This window comes from Macrobrachium nipponense, chromosome 4, assembly GCF_015104395.2.
Source record: "Macrobrachium nipponense isolate FS-2020 chromosome 4, ASM1510439v2, whole genome shotgun sequence".
NCBI lineage: Eukaryota > Metazoa > Arthropoda > Malacostraca > Decapoda > Palaemonidae > Macrobrachium > Macrobrachium nipponense.
In genome coordinates this window covers 52674376-52691875 of record NC_061100.1, presented here as the reverse complement: position 1 = coordinate 52691875, position 17500 = coordinate 52674376, and the positions used below count along the sequence as shown (strand labels likewise).

At 40.0% G+C, this 17500-nt stretch overlaps 1 long non-coding RNA gene across 1 annotated transcript in view; it reads left to right on the top strand.

Annotated features, from left to right (window-relative positions):
• Window positions 1–16875, top strand: part of LOC135211647 (uncharacterized) — a 25376-nt gene extending 8501 nt beyond the window's left edge. The window contains exons 2-3 of the long non-coding RNA XR_010313690.1: window positions 16172–16334; window positions 16652–16875. This is a non-coding gene — a long non-coding RNA (uncharacterized LOC135211647). The remainder of the gene's footprint in view (window positions 1–16171; window positions 16335–16651) is intronic.
• Window positions 16876–17500: the final 625 nt, after the last annotated feature.

The following is a 17500-nucleotide window of genomic DNA, read 5'->3' as shown; positions in this document are numbered from 1 at the left end:
CACAGCCTATTCAAATTTTTATTGAAGGAGTTAATAATTATTTAGCGGGAAAGAATATATTGGACGATGTAGAGGCATTTAGAGAGGCGAAAGCTTTGCTAGATTTCAATGGGGGAGACCTCTCCCACCGTTGCAGGAGTTTCCAATTTACAAAATGTCGTACCTGGACGGACTTGCAAGCATTTTTGTAAACAGCGTATGGCTCAAAGGAACACGGAGATATAGTGAGGGACCTTCGGGGTCTTTATAAACTACGGAAGGGCACTAATAGCCTCGTAGAACATAGTTCAAAACTGTTTGACGCAGTGGTGGATTGGGTAGGAAAATTGAAAACATCTAAATGGGCTACAGGGGGTAATCTCTCTCTGGATAACATTTATAAACTGATCTATTTTTCCCTGCTCTTGCACGAGGTACTGGATGCGATAGTGAATAGCTTTGATGAAAAGATTGAACCTACTTCAGACGAAGAATTACTTTATACCCAAATTGAAAAACATATGTCTAAATGTCCCACTGTAGATAGCACAATATTTAATGGGACAGGCCCGAGGGATAGAGTGCAAAGAGACAGAATTTTCTCCTCCCCATCTGTGCGCAAAAGTTGAGTATAACAAAAGATCGATCGATCAGAAGCAACAGCAGTTGTGCTGTTTCAACTGCAATAAACCAGGGCATCCAAAGAAATTGTGTAGGGTTAAATATTGTGGAATGTGTAAGAGTACTGATAATTATTGGCAGTCTTGTCCGTCTCAGATGCGGAGAGATGCGAGACCTACACCTCATGGTTCTGGTAATTATAATGTGAGAACTTCCCAGGCAGCTCAAACCAGAGGGCAAAGGGATCAGCGAAATTTTTGGAAGCCCGATCAACAAAAGGGTACAGGTGATTGGTAAATGCCATTGTGGTCTCGTGGGGGACGCCCCAGAGCCCAGGCCTATAGTCTATGGAACAGTAGGGGATGTGGATACCCCGATATTCATAGACTCGGGGGCATCAATAAATCTAATGGACTATAATTTGTATCAATCCATGTTTTCCAATTACCCTTTGCAACCCTCAACGGAGACGGTGTGTGATGTGTAAGCCCATAGATTAAATACCCTGGGTTGTGTTCAAATACAATTTACTCTCAGTGACAGAGTGTTAACAGAACCATTTTTGGTAATGAAATGAATTGCATTGAGCAACAGACTTTTGCTGGGTCATCCTGCTTGTAGAAGACACAAGATCTTGATCCATGCGGGTGTTAATGGGATAACAGTCGTGATACCAGGTGTTTTTCTGCCTTATGAGGACGTGAATAGAATGGAGGACATGGAGGTTATTGAAAGAGGAGATGTGCTCGGTGATATTAATGGCGGTGATACGAGTGTTATGGAGAAAGGTAATATTGGAACCCACGTTGCTGATATGGGAAATGATTACGGGGGTTCTATCAGAGTTCACAGTGATAACAATGGTGGTGATGATACTTTGGATGGTGATGTTGATACTAATATTGATGTTATTTCTGATACTAACAATGCTGGGGGTGATACTGAGCGTGGTAATGTGTATGGGGCGGTGGCAAGGGGAGGTACTAACCACAAATATAGAGGTGTTTTATCCGAAGATATTATGTTACTACCAGGTTCGAAGACTATGGTAAAAGTTAAATTGAAGGAAATGAGAAAACCCACAGATGTGTGCATTATTGAAAATAGCGAAAAGCTTAGAGGGGCTGTTAGCACGGCATCAGTGAACAGTGTATCCAAGGACGGATTTACGTGGTTAGAGTTGCTAAACTGTAATGATACAGTTAGGAGATACTAGAAGAACACATATATATTGGATTTCCAAGATTGGAGCTGTGATAGGGGTTCAGTGGCTATCGTAGAGGGGAAACCTGAGTTTTTGGAGGCTGAAATGCAATCAAGGAAACGAATATTTAGAGAACATTTAGCTAATGCGGATCATAGTGAACACGTTGAAGCGATAAGCGGGCTCTTGGCAGAATTTGGGGATACGGTAGCCTTACAAGGTGATAAATTGGGGTTGACTAATGTGTTAGAGCATAAGGTAAATTTTGAGAGTGGCACAAAACCTATTTATATTCCTGCATATCGCATACCTTTCAAAATAAGAGAACAGGTAGAGAAAGAGGTTAATAGATGGGAAGAAGAAGGAATCATTAGATCCAGCGTGTCTCCTTACAACTTTCCCTTGTTAGTGGTGCCTAAGAAAGGCAGTTCTGTCCGTGTATGCATCGATTTTAGACGTTTAAATGAGAAGACGATCCCTGACCGCTACCCAGTCGCGTACATACCAGATCTTTTTGTTGAAATTGGGGGACATAATATTTATAGCTCAATTGATTTGGTGCAGGGTTTCTTACAGGTCCCTCTTAGTGAGAGTAGCAGGGAATATACTGCATTTTCAGTGTCCAAGAGACATTATGAATTTACGCGAATACCTTTCGGTTTATCAGGCAGTCCGATGACCTTTACCAGGTTGGTGAACACAGTTTTGCATGGGTTATTGGGCAAAAATGTTTTTGTGTATGTGGATGACATCCTGATCGCAACGGACACAATCGCGCAACACCTGGAAGTGCTTACAGAAGTACTTAGGAGGCTTAGATTAGCGGGGCTGAAAATTAAGCTAGCCAAGTGCTCGTTCTTGAAAAAGCAGATCACATATCTAGGCCACGTCATATCTAAGGAAGGGGTTAGAGTAAAGGACGATAAAGTCAAAGCAATAGCGAATTTTCGCACCCCAGATCAAAGAAGGAGATTAAGTCATTCCTGGGTATCGCAGGTTTCTTTAGGAGGTTTGTGAAAGGGTTCTCTAATATAGCAGCTCCCCTAACTGATGCGTTGCGGGAAGACGTTCAATTTCAATGGAAGGAACCCCAGGCGGGGAGTTTTCAAAAGCTCAAGGACGCGCTAATGAATCCCCCTGTTTTGAAGTATCCAGATTTTAGCGAACCTTTTACATTAGTGACTGATGCAAGCCAGGAAGGTATAGGTGCTTGCCTTATGCAAAAGTTTGATGGGAAATTTCATCCTATAGCTTTTTATAGCAGGAAGTTCAGGACAAAAGGCAGCAAGGAGAAGTCCATGGCCACCATAGATAAAGAAGCTTTTGCAATAGTGTCAAGCTTGTTTCATTTTAAAATGTTACTGATGGGGAATAAAGTAGAAGTTCTTACAGACCACAAACCATTACTAGATCTTTTTAATAAACCCAATTTGTCGCCAAAAAGAGCTCAATGGTTTTTAACTATCAGAGATTTTGATGCAAAGCTCAAATATATAGAGGGCAAATTTAACGTTGTTGCTGATGCTCTCAGCAGGAGTTTTCACGACACGGAAGGTTTCCAAGTCGCGCAAGTCACTAGCGAGGCCATACAATGGGATATACCTCTCATAGAGCATAGGCAAGATGAAGACGAGATTTTAGCAGATGCAAAAGTGTTTCTAAGAGGGGAATTAGTCAGGAAACGTTATAAGTTGCCTTTTTCGGGTTTGGAGTTAGAAGGTAATCTATTGGTTAGGAAAATTAAATACAAGTTGAGAACCAGTGAAAGTAAAGGAGATACGACACAGATTGTAATTCTGAAGGTCCTAATTCCAGTGGTTTTGGATATAGTTCATTGCAGGTTCGGTAGTCCACACTTGGGAATAGAAAAAACGTATGATGAGGTTCGTGCTAAATACATTTGGAAAACCATGGGGAAAGATGTGGAAAATTTTGCAAGGAATTGTACGGTGTGCAACGCATGTAAGCCTGCAAGGACAACTTCATGCAAATTAGGATCGTATCCTATACCGAGTAGACCTTTTCAGAGAATACATATGGATATCTTGGGGAATTTTTGTGAGTCTAGATATTCGAACAAGTACTTGTTAGTGATAATAGATGAACTTACAAGGATAGTAGAAATTTTCCCACTTAAGCATAAAACGGCCGAAGAAGTAGCCATAGCATTTTTCAATGGTATCATTTGCAGATATGGCTCACCCGAAGTTCTATTAACCAACAATGGGTGGGAATTTGTGAACAAAACCTTGGAATGTTTAGCTGAAGTCATGGGGATACAGAAAGTAACAATTATTCCATACAGACCCGAGGCTAATGGGTTGTGCGAATGAGCAAACAGGAAAGTGCTTGAGGCTCTCAGGAAAACTGTAGGTGGTAATGATAAGAATTGGGACAGATATATTAATGTTGTTAGACATAGTATTAACACTATGGTTAGTGATTCAATTAAAATGTCCCCATTTGAAGCTTTGTTTGGTTGTCCAGCACGAGGCACATTTGATTTGCTAACTATGCCTCATCATGGGGAGGATACGGTCGAGGCGTTGGTATCCACAGCGAGAGAGAGACACACTTGTCTCAGCCGTAATTTCGAATCCACAACCAGAGATATGCTACATAAGAGTAATAGTAAAACATCTGATCTCAAGATCAATGTCGGAGACAAGGTATTTTTAAATCTTAACGTGAGAAATGAATTAAATTACAAATTAGAACCGAAGTTTGAAGGTCCTTTTAAAGTCATTGAAGAGAAAATTGGAAACAGATTTGTAGTCTTTGACGAAAAAACAGGTCATTCGAGGTTAACACATATCTCGAAATTGAAAAGAATTGGTTGTGGTGATTAATATATGGTCGCGCAATTGCATTTTTTTCCTTTTTTTTCTAGCTGTCTGTTTTTTGCGATTTGGTGGCGGAATGCTTTCACGTTTTGTTTTTCTCCCTTTTATTTCCTTCTACTGTTTTTTTCTTATTATGCGTAAATCTGCTGCGTTTTGGTGTAAGATTTCGGGTTTAATATTTTACGTGGGAATGTGTTGAAATATGACAAATTTTTGTTTTAGCTGAGAAACATGATGATAAACATGTGATTATTCCTGCGTGTATGGTATTTGGGTTGAATTTTTGGGGTTTTACGAGCCGAATAGATGACATTGGCAACTGCACCTTGATGCTACAGAGGCCTTTGCCAAGTATTATTTTGCACATGATAAGCTTAACTATGCCCAACTTATTCTTCTTTACTTGGCAGACATGGAGTTCATGGATGGCAACTGGGTTGTTAACAAGAACACCATACCCTTTTGTGCCATTGGTCCAGATCATGCACTGGAACAAGTCAACAGGTATATGAAAGTATCTTGGGGACTCGTTGAAATCACTTTAAATGAGTTTGTTCGCACCAAATTCTTCCTTATAGCACCTGAGCTTGCACAGTTAGCAATGGAAGCACAGACCATCGCTGGTATATGCCCAGGCTGCATCATGAACACATAAATGTACATTTAAAGCTTCAGAAACAGAATGCTTACGACCTCACACAATGCTTAGAATCTTTCATGAATCCATTTGAAGATGAGCATGATCAAGTGATCAATCTAATCATGAAAGCTGTTATGTCAGACAAAATACAGACGGATGTTAACAAGTTTGCAGGGGCTGAGAAATTTGCACAGTTGGTTAAAGAGAGGATAACAACAGGACAGGTGAATCTCTAGGCACCAGTGAAGAAGCAAAACCTCTAGGTGTGGTCTTCAGCAGCACTTAAAGTTAGACATAAGAGTGACGATCAGATTATTGAGCTCAAAGGAGAAAGGGTACCATTTGCCCGCTTGCTGATTGTCTTAAAAGCAAGAGATATCAACCTACAAGAAGCAGTTCGAACATTCGAATTTTCTGTTGCGCCAGGGTCCATGTTTGCAGCTGATGGGTCCATCTATCATGTTACCTCAAAGAGCGATTTGATGACCATTCTAGAAAATTTACCTGTAGACAGTAGTGAGAATCTGGATAAAATAAATGCCATTTGGAAAAATACAGTGATTATAATGAAGTACATGTGATTTTTTTATCATTAGGACACTGGTGCATCTTTTAAAGCAGCAACACGTGAAAAAAAGACTAGCAAGCACCAAAGCTGTACCATATCACATCACAGATGCAACATCTATTGCTAAGACCAGCATGAAAAGTCTGCTTGCCCATGTGAAAACAAAAGATGAGTTTACTACATATCTAGCAGACAAAATGTTTCTGTATGTTGAGGCAAGTGGCAAGCCTCTTATAGTGGCTTAGCATAATCAAGCAAAGGCCACACTTAGAGAAACTGAAGGCCTTTCAAGCTTTTAAGAAGAAGCAGACACAAGCTTATCCTGCACTGTAAATGACACAAAATGGTGCCACATCTTTAAGGATTTATTTGCCAGACACAGACGTCCTCACGCTAGCCATTAGGTGTTTCCCAATTCTTTGTAGAGACACATGTTTCATCACAGGGGTTAGTAAGAACCATAGAGTAGTACCACTTGCTCCATCCAATCTTCAATGCATTAGATCCTAATAGGGTTGCCTCTCTCCCAGGCATCCATGCATTATCAGGAGCAGATGTCACTGGAAGAATAGCTGGCAAGGGAAAGTTAACATTTTGGAAAGTGCTGATGGAGTTTGACCCCAACAATGGCAGGGTTCGTGCACTTTCTCTGCTTGGTGTGGCAGAAAGACCATCTGAAGCAGCCATCAGTGCCATTGAAGCATTCATTTGTCAAGTGTGTTTGCCTCATACAGAAATAACAAATGTAGCAGATTTAAGGTGGTGGGTTTTCAAGAAAAAACAAGCACATTCTGAAGTTCTCCCTACTACCAGAGCTGCACTTCTATCAGCTATAACGCAGGCACACAACCAGACAATGATTACGTACAATGACATCATTGCAAATCCGGAGCTACCAAAACCTGATGACTATGGGTGGAGTTCAACGGATGGAGAATAAAAGCCAGTAATGACACCATTGCCACTGGCTCCTAATGCAATAATTTATTTGGTCAAGTGCAATTGTTCCAAGTTATGATGTTCAACCAATGTGTGCATATGCAGAAAGAATAAACTCAAGTGTACTGAACTGTGCAGATGTTCTACTGAATCAGATGAATGCAATAATGCAGAATGTGAGGAGTTACAAGGAGTTACAAGGATTAGAATTTCTCAAAGGCTTGTTAGTCCATCTGTAGGAGCAGGTTCTACTGTTCACCCACAGTATCCTAATGATTTTATCTAGCTATCTTTTAAACTCTTCCACACTGTTGGTGTTTGCAACCTCTGGTGCCAGTTTACTCCATGTGTCAAATATCTTGTATGTAAAGAAGTTCCCACAATGGGATTTCTTGCCTGGTTTTCGTTTAATGTAAATAGGTTACTGTCTACTTTTGTTATGCCTTTCAGTATTTTAAATGTTTCTATTAGTTGTCCTCACAATCATCGTGTTTCTAAGCCTTACATGTTCAGGCTCACTAGTCGTCTTCAGAAACCTATTTGCCTGATGGATGGAATTAACTTTGTGGCTCTTGCTTGTAACCCTTCTAAACTATTTATGTCTTTTCTTAGTGTTGGTAACCAAAACTGTACTGCATATTCAAGATGAGGTCTAACTATTGATGTGTAGAGCTGCAGCACCGTTTCCTTGTTTCTGTATTCGAACGGCCTCTTTATGTATCCCACTAGTTTCTGTGTTTTCTTTTCAGCTTTTATGTACAGTTTTGTGGGTTTCAAGTTTTTGGTAATAATGACTCCAAGGTCCTCCTCTTGTTCTAAACTATTTATGTCATTCCCAAGCAGCATGTAGCTGGCATGAGGGTAGTTTGTTCCTATTTGTAACACTTTACGCTTATCCAAGTTAAAAGGCATTTGCCATTTTTTATAATCACTCTCCTATTTTCATTAGATCATTTCTTAAACTTTCCACTGCATCTGGTTCTGCTGCATTAACACTTACTATGAAATTCAGAGCCTTTGTCCCAGTGTTTTTCCGGAATAACTTTTTCTCTGCATTTGACAAAGATATTACTTAGCCATAGTATACTTTACATCCCTAAGTAATTTTCGGCAGCATTTTTTATTACTTATATTAGAAAAAAGTATATTCATAAGAGTAAAATAAAGCAGCCGAAGACAGTGGAGGAACACTCCAATGCATGGGTTCAAAGTTATTCATGACGTAAACATATGATGACAACAGACTCCTCCCACGAGGTGATGACGACAAACAGGTGTCTCTGAAATTCTGAATGAATTATTCGTACCTTGTCAAGGCTTCAAGAATGGGGGCTATGTTAAGTCATTGTCCCTGTGGTTGCAGGACAGCTTATGTGATTCGACTTGCACAATTGCCTAGAAGTGAGGAGGCCCGTGGTAAACCCTACATAAGCTTGAACAGGCTACCAAGTTTTCGTCATTTGTTGACTTCCATAAGGTGTGGAAAGATCATTATATATGCTCCATTTATTACAATGATCGTCACTGTCATATTAGGAAAATATCGAAGGAGTTACGACGAATGTCAAAGTTTTCTTCATTTTGTTAATTGATTTTTAATTATATATTTTTTCAATGGAAAAACAGCGATAGAAAGTAATTTCTCGGATTACTTGTAGAAACCCTTTTCTTCAAGGGTTCTAGCACTCAACCTCATGGCATAAATCTTATATACTACTACTATTGCTACTACTACCACTACTACAAAATTTAAACAAGGAGTATTGGTTGTATTTCATTGTTGCCAGAGGTGGAGATTTTTTCACGAATAGCCAATTATCCATCAAGAAGGAGGCAAGTTAATGACATCATAAGTTACGTCATTATATCTTTGAAAGACATTCCTCTGAGTTTGCTGGCGATGTCTACAAGAAATCGGCGTTACTCTTATAATTACCAGAATTATGCAACTTTCATAACAGACTATAGGGAAAAATTAGGTAGGGATGTAAGATACCCTGTGACAAAGTGTCATCTTTGTCAGGTACGTTAATAAAATTTTATTCCAGAAAGACATCGGGACACTGGCTGTGAATCTCATAGTAGTTTGGTGTCATCTGCAAATTTGGCTATCCTGCTAGTTAAGCCTACATCAATGTCATTAATGTAAATAAAAACAAGAGAAGGCCAAGGACAAAACCCCGAGGAACTCTGCTTGTTACATCTGCCCATTCTGATTCTTCACCATTTATTATGACTACCCTCACCTATCAGATGATGAGAATGATGACTCAAATGAAATCTAGTGAAATGAATGTTATGAATATTTAGATAAATTATGATCAGACCAATTGGATTATTGGACTAAAAACACCAACTCTTACTGGAAAGAGGGCCCAAAATGGCGGCCATTTTGAAATTCAAGATGGCTGCCATCTGCCACCCCTGGGAAATCTCCAGCAAGATTTTCTTGGTATTTGGAACCTACTTATGATATCTAGAGAGGTGCCATGTTCTAATCATAAAAATCCTACAGGATTACATAAGCCCCCAGACTACTCCCTTTCTCCAACAAAAACAGCTGTTTCTACCCAACCGAGAGGCATATTTCCCAAGTCTGGAAGAGTACAGGGATAGGGAAAATTAGGACCAATCAAAGTGCGTGGAGCTGATCCAGACTTCACAAGCCACACCTTTTAGCTCCCTTCTCAGTCCCATATCCATTACTGCCACCAGTCACGATGCCGAAGAAATACTTCTCAATTTCACCGTTTACAGCTTGTATGATATATACAGTTTAGTCAGCTATATCTAAATATAATGCAACACTAATTTAACAACAATATATTGTTCAAATGAGATACACCCTGAAAGATATTATGCGTTATTGGCTCCTCCCTCCTGGTAAATAATATTTTTACATCGCGAATTTCTAAATTATAGACGTGAAAATGCATGTTTAAAGCCACTGGATGAAACAAACAATATACAAGATGGTAAAAATGATGGTATCTGACCTGTCTGTAGGGGAAAATAGATAGAGGGAGTAGAGCTTACACTAAGGATGTCTATGGACATCTGCAGTTCCGTTGTAATGCACATTACCGTGCATTGTATAAAAGCAATATACTGGTCATTACTGGGCCATGAACAGGAATCAGACTGATATAGTCCCTAATATTTACAGGGACAGTATCAGCATCATTCATTAAATTATTTCAAGAGCTAATGGGTTCTTAAGGAAACCTACGGTATTGTTATTTTGGTGATCCAAGTTAGCCTACTGTAACCAAATATAGTTACTTAACAAACTCACCCTGTCAATGGCTAATTAGAATAAGGCTGTTTTTCAGGTGTACTTGATAAACTGTAGTAAAAAATTGCCTTTTTGAGGTGGATTCCGTTTTGATAAAACCTTCCAGATGTCCTTACCTGATTAGTACTTGCCATTCATTGTGTACAAATATATAAAAAGTTTATTATTGAATATTTTTTGCTTGTGTTTCTTACTTTTCATACATTGTGTACAGACATATAAAAAGTGATAACATAATTCAGTATTGAATATTTTTAGCAATCCCTTACGTGATGTTTGCTTGAAATTTATTGTGTACAAAGAAAACACTAATTATTTAATTTATTCAAGATTTTTAGCAAACCCTTCGTACTTGTCATTCATTGTTTGCAAAAAATTACAACGAGTTACAGTAGACTTTTTACTGAGCTGAACAAAAGCAGAATTGATGCATAAATTTATTAAAACTGCTATATGCTTTAAAAGAAATATGGATGACACTTCTTTTTCATCTTTCTTTCTACAGAAAATTTTATACAAATATTCAACATGTATTAATTAAAGCCAGAGATAACGGTAGTATATGAGTATACTACTATTTTCATACAAGCTCACACTGAATGGTAAAATGTATGCCTAAATTAAGTTCATAGTTTTTTTTTCCGTATAGATTTTTGGAATTATGCCAAGCACTGGGGCAACTAAGGCCATTTAGCGCTGAAACGGAAATTGACAGTAAAAGGTTTGAAAGGTGTTACAGGAGGAAATTCTCGTAGTTGCGCTATGAAACAATTGTTAGGAGAGGGTGGACAGTAAGATGGAAGAAAGAGAATATGAACGGAGGTAACAGTAAAATGAGTGACAATAGTAGCAGTTAGACGCCGAAGGGACGATGCAAAGAACCTTAAGTAATGCCTACATTGAACCGAATGAGGTGTACTGACGGCACTGTCCCCCTATAAGGTGCATAAATTTGTCATCAAAACTGTATCCTCCACATTTCATTTAAGCATAAGGCAGTTATTATTTCAGTACTGTAATAATACATTTTTATATCCTGAAACAACAGGCAGTAACACCTGAAAAACGATCCATGCTCCATGCTTTTAAAGTCGTCACTTTCAAAGTCGAAGATTAAATTCATCTTGTTGGGAGTCGAAGTGCCGCGAATTTCTTGGCCTGCGGTCTGTATTCTGTAGTGCTAATTACAGGTCATATACCATCATTTTTACCATACCATCAATTTTACCATCTTGTATATTGTTTAATTCATCCCATGAGTTATCGCAACTCTTCATAAATGGCATTAAACACGTATTTTCAAGTATAAAATTTAGCAACTCGCGATGAAAATATTATTTATGCAGAAAATATCGACCTTAAGCTGGAATTAAGACGTACTGAGCACTATTACCAAGAGGGAGAAGCCAATACCGCTTAGTATATTTCACGATGTATCTTATTTGAAGAATATATTGTTGTTGAATTGCTGATGCATTCTGTTTAGATATATCTGACTAAAATGTATAGGTCATACAAGCCGTAAACTGTGAAATGGGGAAGTTTTTCTCCGGCATTGTGACTGGCAGTAATGGCTATGAGACCGAGTGTAGCTAAAAGGCGGGGCTTGTGACGTCATGGATCACCTCCACGTGCTTTGATTGGTCCTAATTTTCCCCATCCTTATACTCTTCCAGACTTGGAAAATATGCAACCGAGAGAGCAGGTCGTTCACGTTGTCTCCTGCCTCGTTCACCTCCGTTCACACTTCACAGTCCCACCTTGCAACGCTCGCTGAGCGCAAATTTCATTTCACTTCGCTTTCCCTTTAGGCGTACCTCTTATTATAAATTGCTTGGTTTATTAATTTTGAATCCTTAACACCATTTTAACTTGCCACATAGGGAGCTAGGTAAATTACGTAAATTAAAAGTTAAATCTTCACAAATAAGTTACATTAAAGTAATCGCTTAACGCCGACGCGTCATATGCAAGAGTAACTCGTTTAACTTTCATTAACGTAATAATTGTTCGTTTCTAGTACGCTCTATTAACTTAAAATAAAATTATTCAAAATAGTTCGCCATCAACGTAAAGAATTTGCCCAACCTAAAGGCGCCATATTCGGTTATTATTATCCCAAAGTAAATAATTTTCTTTTACAAACTTAAATGAAGAAATTACCCAACGCTAATTGCGTCACATTAAACCAAATTCATTACTTAACTAAAGCAAGTAGTTCGTTATATACCATTATTTACGCTCTCCGAGAGAAAAAGAGAGAGAGAGAGAGAGAGAGAGAGAGAGAGAGAGAGAGAGAGAAGAGAGCCATTAATTCAAAAGCCAAGAAGAATATTTTCAGTAATAATAATTGCCCATTGACCTTTTTTTTTTCTCTTGTGTCTTTCATACACACACAAAGAGCGCGCTTTTTATATATGCGTCAGCCATTGCATTTTGTTCTTTCAACCTTTTTTATCTTTTCACCGAAGTACTTCAGCCAAGGGAGTTAGCCTAAATTAACCATTACCTGTCGTGCACGAAATTACACATAGAGTGCCATCGCAACCCCATTACTTCCATATTAGGAAAGAGCCACCAGTCTAGGACTGGCTGCCATTAGTGCACTTCAGACCCTTCCATTTTGCAGTGCCCTTAATCTACGGCATTATCATCGACTAGGCTGCTGAAGTACTCACTTCACTTTCTCTTCTACACCCTTACACTCTGCCTCGAGCAGTGCCATTTCCCTCAGTATATTTTACTTTACTGCATTCTCGTGTTGTTCCACGAAACACACCAGCACTCTTCTAGTGCCATCAAGGATGCCAGGCCTCCATAAGTGCCACCATTTGCCTATCCGCCTTCAGGATCGCCCATCAGTGTTACCTCTACCCGCCACACTCCACCACAGTAACACCTTATTAAGAAGGTGCCATTCAAGAAGTACCACCAACTTACGGGACACTTCCCAAGTGCCACAAAGCACCCAGTCTTTTCAGACATTCATAATCACTAGCCTTACCACATTTGCAGAACCAATTTCTAGGTAAGTGCCACCTTACTGAAGAGGCACTCCCATCCAGTACTACCCCTCTTTTCATATCTGACTGAGCCTCTACTGTACAGCCTAAGGGAAATGTCTTCTCCTGCTTCAAAGCCCCAGCTCAAGGGCTGTTCTACTGGTAAGAGGTGGATGCAGAGGTTCTGCACCACTTGTTGCATGCGGGGGCATGCTGCAGATTCCGACCAGTCCCCGAGTCGGTCCCTACCTTGGCCAGAGACTTTCCAGGGAGTTCTCCTCCAGGGCTACCATGTCGCCCTCCCTGATGTGTCTCCTGGAGCCTATCGGTGGGTACATACTTTAGCTGATGTCGAAGCTAAGGTCTCCCTCATGCCAAAGCCCGGAAGGATAAAGAAATTCAGTTCGAATAGATAGATGGCAACCTCTATACTGTTTCTTCAGTCCTCCTCAAGGTAAAAGTGACCCTATTGGATCAGGAGACTGACAAATTCACATTTCGCTGCCTGGGAGTAGTGGATAAATTCCATGACGTTTATCAGGTCACATTGGTCTATAAGTTCCTAAGACCTTATCTTCCCTGGACGCAGCTCCCACTACCAGATGCACTGGACCCATGCCGCATGCCAAATAATCCCTCCTCAGTTTTGGATTCTGATATTAATGCCTCCGATGTCGCTGACATCATTCCTTCCATTCGTGAGCCTGGCACTGAACCAGTGCCAGAGCCAGAAGTCCCTGCCACATCCTGCCAGCATCTTGCCGCTTCACTGCCTGCCTTCTTCACTTTGGAAGAGGTGAGCCCTCCAGTCAATTTGGACTCGTTCCTGTGGGTGATTCGGAGAAGTCATCATTAACCTCCCCACATCTAATCACTGCCAGAGAGGACTCTTCACCTGTGCCCGAGGGTAGTACAAGCCTTGGTAACCCCGCAGATTTGAGACCCGTGGTGCCATCTTGGCCCTATCATCCAGTGCCAAGGAAGAATTCAGGAGAAGGTTCTGCCGAGACTGAGACCACAAGGGTCACATGTCTGCATGCTGTGGAGGGTGTGCCAATTACGATATTCCTGCTAATGCCATGGACATGACCAATTCCTCTTCATAAGGCCCCCCCGGCTAAGGGCCCTATAACTGTTGCACCTTTCTAAAGCCATTATCCTGCAAGACATGTCAGAGCCTTTGATGACTGTGGCACACAAATCTCCCTGATACAGGTGATAGCGTCAATAGACGGCAACTCATTACCATTGAAGGTATCAACCACATTAAGTTGATCCTTCCCACCATTCAACTGAGAGTCACAAGACCTCACTTTACAAAAGTCTGTACCCTTGCAGTAGCAAGTTAAATTCCTGGAGGGTACAAACTCCTCCTGGGGCAAGATTTGAAGACCCCTTCTCATCTCTAACTTAGGGGTCCTAGCCCCACAACAAACTCCTCCAGAGCAAGGAGCCATATAAGACCTACTTCCTCATGGAAGTATGGCCACCAACAGTTTCCCCCTTCACCAAGAGGGGAAATTGACCACTCACAGTTCTGTTGCAAAACCTGCAACATAATAGGCCATTCCACCAATTGGTCTGGATGCCTTAGCAAGCAAAGAGCCACGGACACTTTCACTTCTCCACAAGGCTTGGCCTCCCACATGAGACAGGGCTTCACCAAGAGGTTTGGCACCTCCAGGACCCGTCTCAGGTATGCCTCATTCTAACTTGCTGCCAGCGCCACTTGCAAGCACTGGCAGTGCCATCCTCCATCCAGCCCAGACGTAGAGCCACCACATACCTTAACCTCTGCACCTGGCCCCGAGCTAGTGCTGGTGCCTAACCTTAACCTCATCAAGGATACACCTACGGGAGATCCTCCAAACTGCATGGAGCTTATCGTAGCCCATTGCCACTCTCCAACCCCAGATGCTTCTTCTTCCTCACCGTTACACCTCCATTGGTCAACCAGGAACAGTCCGACCAGGAGTCCAACTTGAGTCTTACACTTATGACAGCTGTTGCCGTAGTAGGGGCCTCCCCTGCAGTAGGCTCTACTTTCATGACAGTTGTCGCAGCAGCTGAAGTAGGATGTTTGCCTGTAGTCTCTAAGGCTACCACTGCCTCTGCTCCTGATGGTATTTCTGCCCTTTCCCCAGAGTTGGTGCCTCTGTCACCTGCTAGGACTGGTGTAGGCAGACCCTGGAGGAACAAGAAGAAGAAAAGGGGACACAAGAAATTCACCAACTAACAAAAGAGCCACATGTTCTCCTTAGCACCTCTGCCTGGCACCTGCACAGAGAAGGTAGCCAGCCTGATCTCTGTCAGTAGACTAACCTCCTAACCCCTAGGACTTTGTATTACTAACAATCACTCTAATGTCACAATCACCTCATCCAATTCTCATCCCGGTACTCTCCTAATCACTCATCCCCATCACACATCATTAACTCACACTTTACGTATTTTAACCCTTCAGGTTACTCAACCTCAAATATTGTGTACCCCATTATGAAATGATTGCACAGTCTTTAATCAATTGCATAGAGTAGGTTAGGCTATTTGATTTAGAACCAGGGTATTAGGGTAGTAGTAATTTAGAATTTTCTAAGTAACCTTACCTAGGGATAGAGTTAGCCTGTATTCACAGACAACCAGTTGATACCTCATTTTTAGGCTAGGCTACATTACTAATTAAGCTAGTAAAATTAGCATTGCCTCCTATAAGTTAGGTAGGCAATCCTAGTTACCTGAAGGGCAAAAGCCACAAACCCAATTCAAGAGAAGGGACCTGGCTAGTCAAGGCGAATACTTATTAACCAAGGCCTTCACGCCCGAAAGGGTGTGAATGCCTTCTTAAAGGGGGGAGCTTGTACGTTTATTCATTCACCTCGTCCAGCCAGTGTCCAGTAATATTCAAACTGGCCATGGGGATACGAATTTCTGGTCTTCTTCATAGGTTTTGCGGGCTATAAATCTGTTGAGCACTAGGGACATAACTTAGGGAAAATTGGCAGCTGGATATGCCCTTCCTAGACCTAGTCTTAAGACCTATTCTACCTTGATCCTGTTACTGGCTTTATGTCTGCTTTCAGAATACCTGACGAAGGGGGTAAACTCTACCCTGGATGACCTATCTCGCCCTCACTCCTTTCTGGTCGTTTCTTTGAGACACACGCATGTCTCTCTGCCTACCATAGGCCTAACAAAGCCAGACACCATCTTAGAGGATCAAGCTACATACCAAAAGGCATCCAGGTACGTCTGAGTTACACTCATATAGCCAGTTCTTTTCCTTCAAGCTCAAACAACTCTCACTTTTTTCCAATATTCAATTTCCCATTTCTCTGGTACTAAATTGAATAGCCTAACCTACTTTGTGTCCTACTTAGCACGCGCATGATTCCCTTGTGACTTGTCCAAGATCTATGAAGATATTCAAGTAAGAATTAGATTTCTCCCACTATTATCAGCATTGTGTTTTGATTTATTGATAAATTCCCTCCATAGTGTTTTATTAAATTTTGTGAGAAAACATCACATTGCTCAAGCGTAACCTGGAATCTTATTTCCAGATTCCTGCTGCCCTGATTCCAGTGCCACCATTTCCTTGTCAAGCATACCTACTTACAATAGAAGTTACCAGGCCCAGAGGGCCCCATTTGCATTCAACATTTATTCAGCAAACCGGTCTTGCGCAGAAATCTTGAGTTATATCCATATCACATGTAATGCAACAGCCCATTATCGATTTGGCCATTGTGAATCATAAAAGTAACTTATCACAGCATTTATTCACTCTTTGCACGGGTTTTACCAGCCATTCCGTTTTGGCTTTACTCTGTAAATTTTGTTAATAAAATTACCTTTAAAGTAAATGTAGAGTTTGCATGGCAACCTTCCATTAATTCATTAATAAAGTACTCCAAGGTAAGTCCACAGCACTACTTTTTTCCCATTGATATTACATCTGTGAATCTTGTAAGGCCCCTAATGCATGTCCTTACCTAAATTATAAATATTCCTTTCATCAACACGACTCACAAACGTAAAATATAAATATATATATATATATTATATATATATATATATATATATCTATATATATATATATATAGATATATATATATATATATATATAAATATATATATATAGATATTTATATATATCTATATAGATATATATATATATCTATATATAGATATATATATATATATATATATATATATATATATATATATATATATATATATATCTTATATTATATATAGTATATTATATATATATATCTATATATAGATCTATATATATATATATCTATTATATTTGATATATATCTATATATATATATATATCTATATATAGATATAAATATATCTATATATATATATATATTATATAGAATATATATATATATATATAT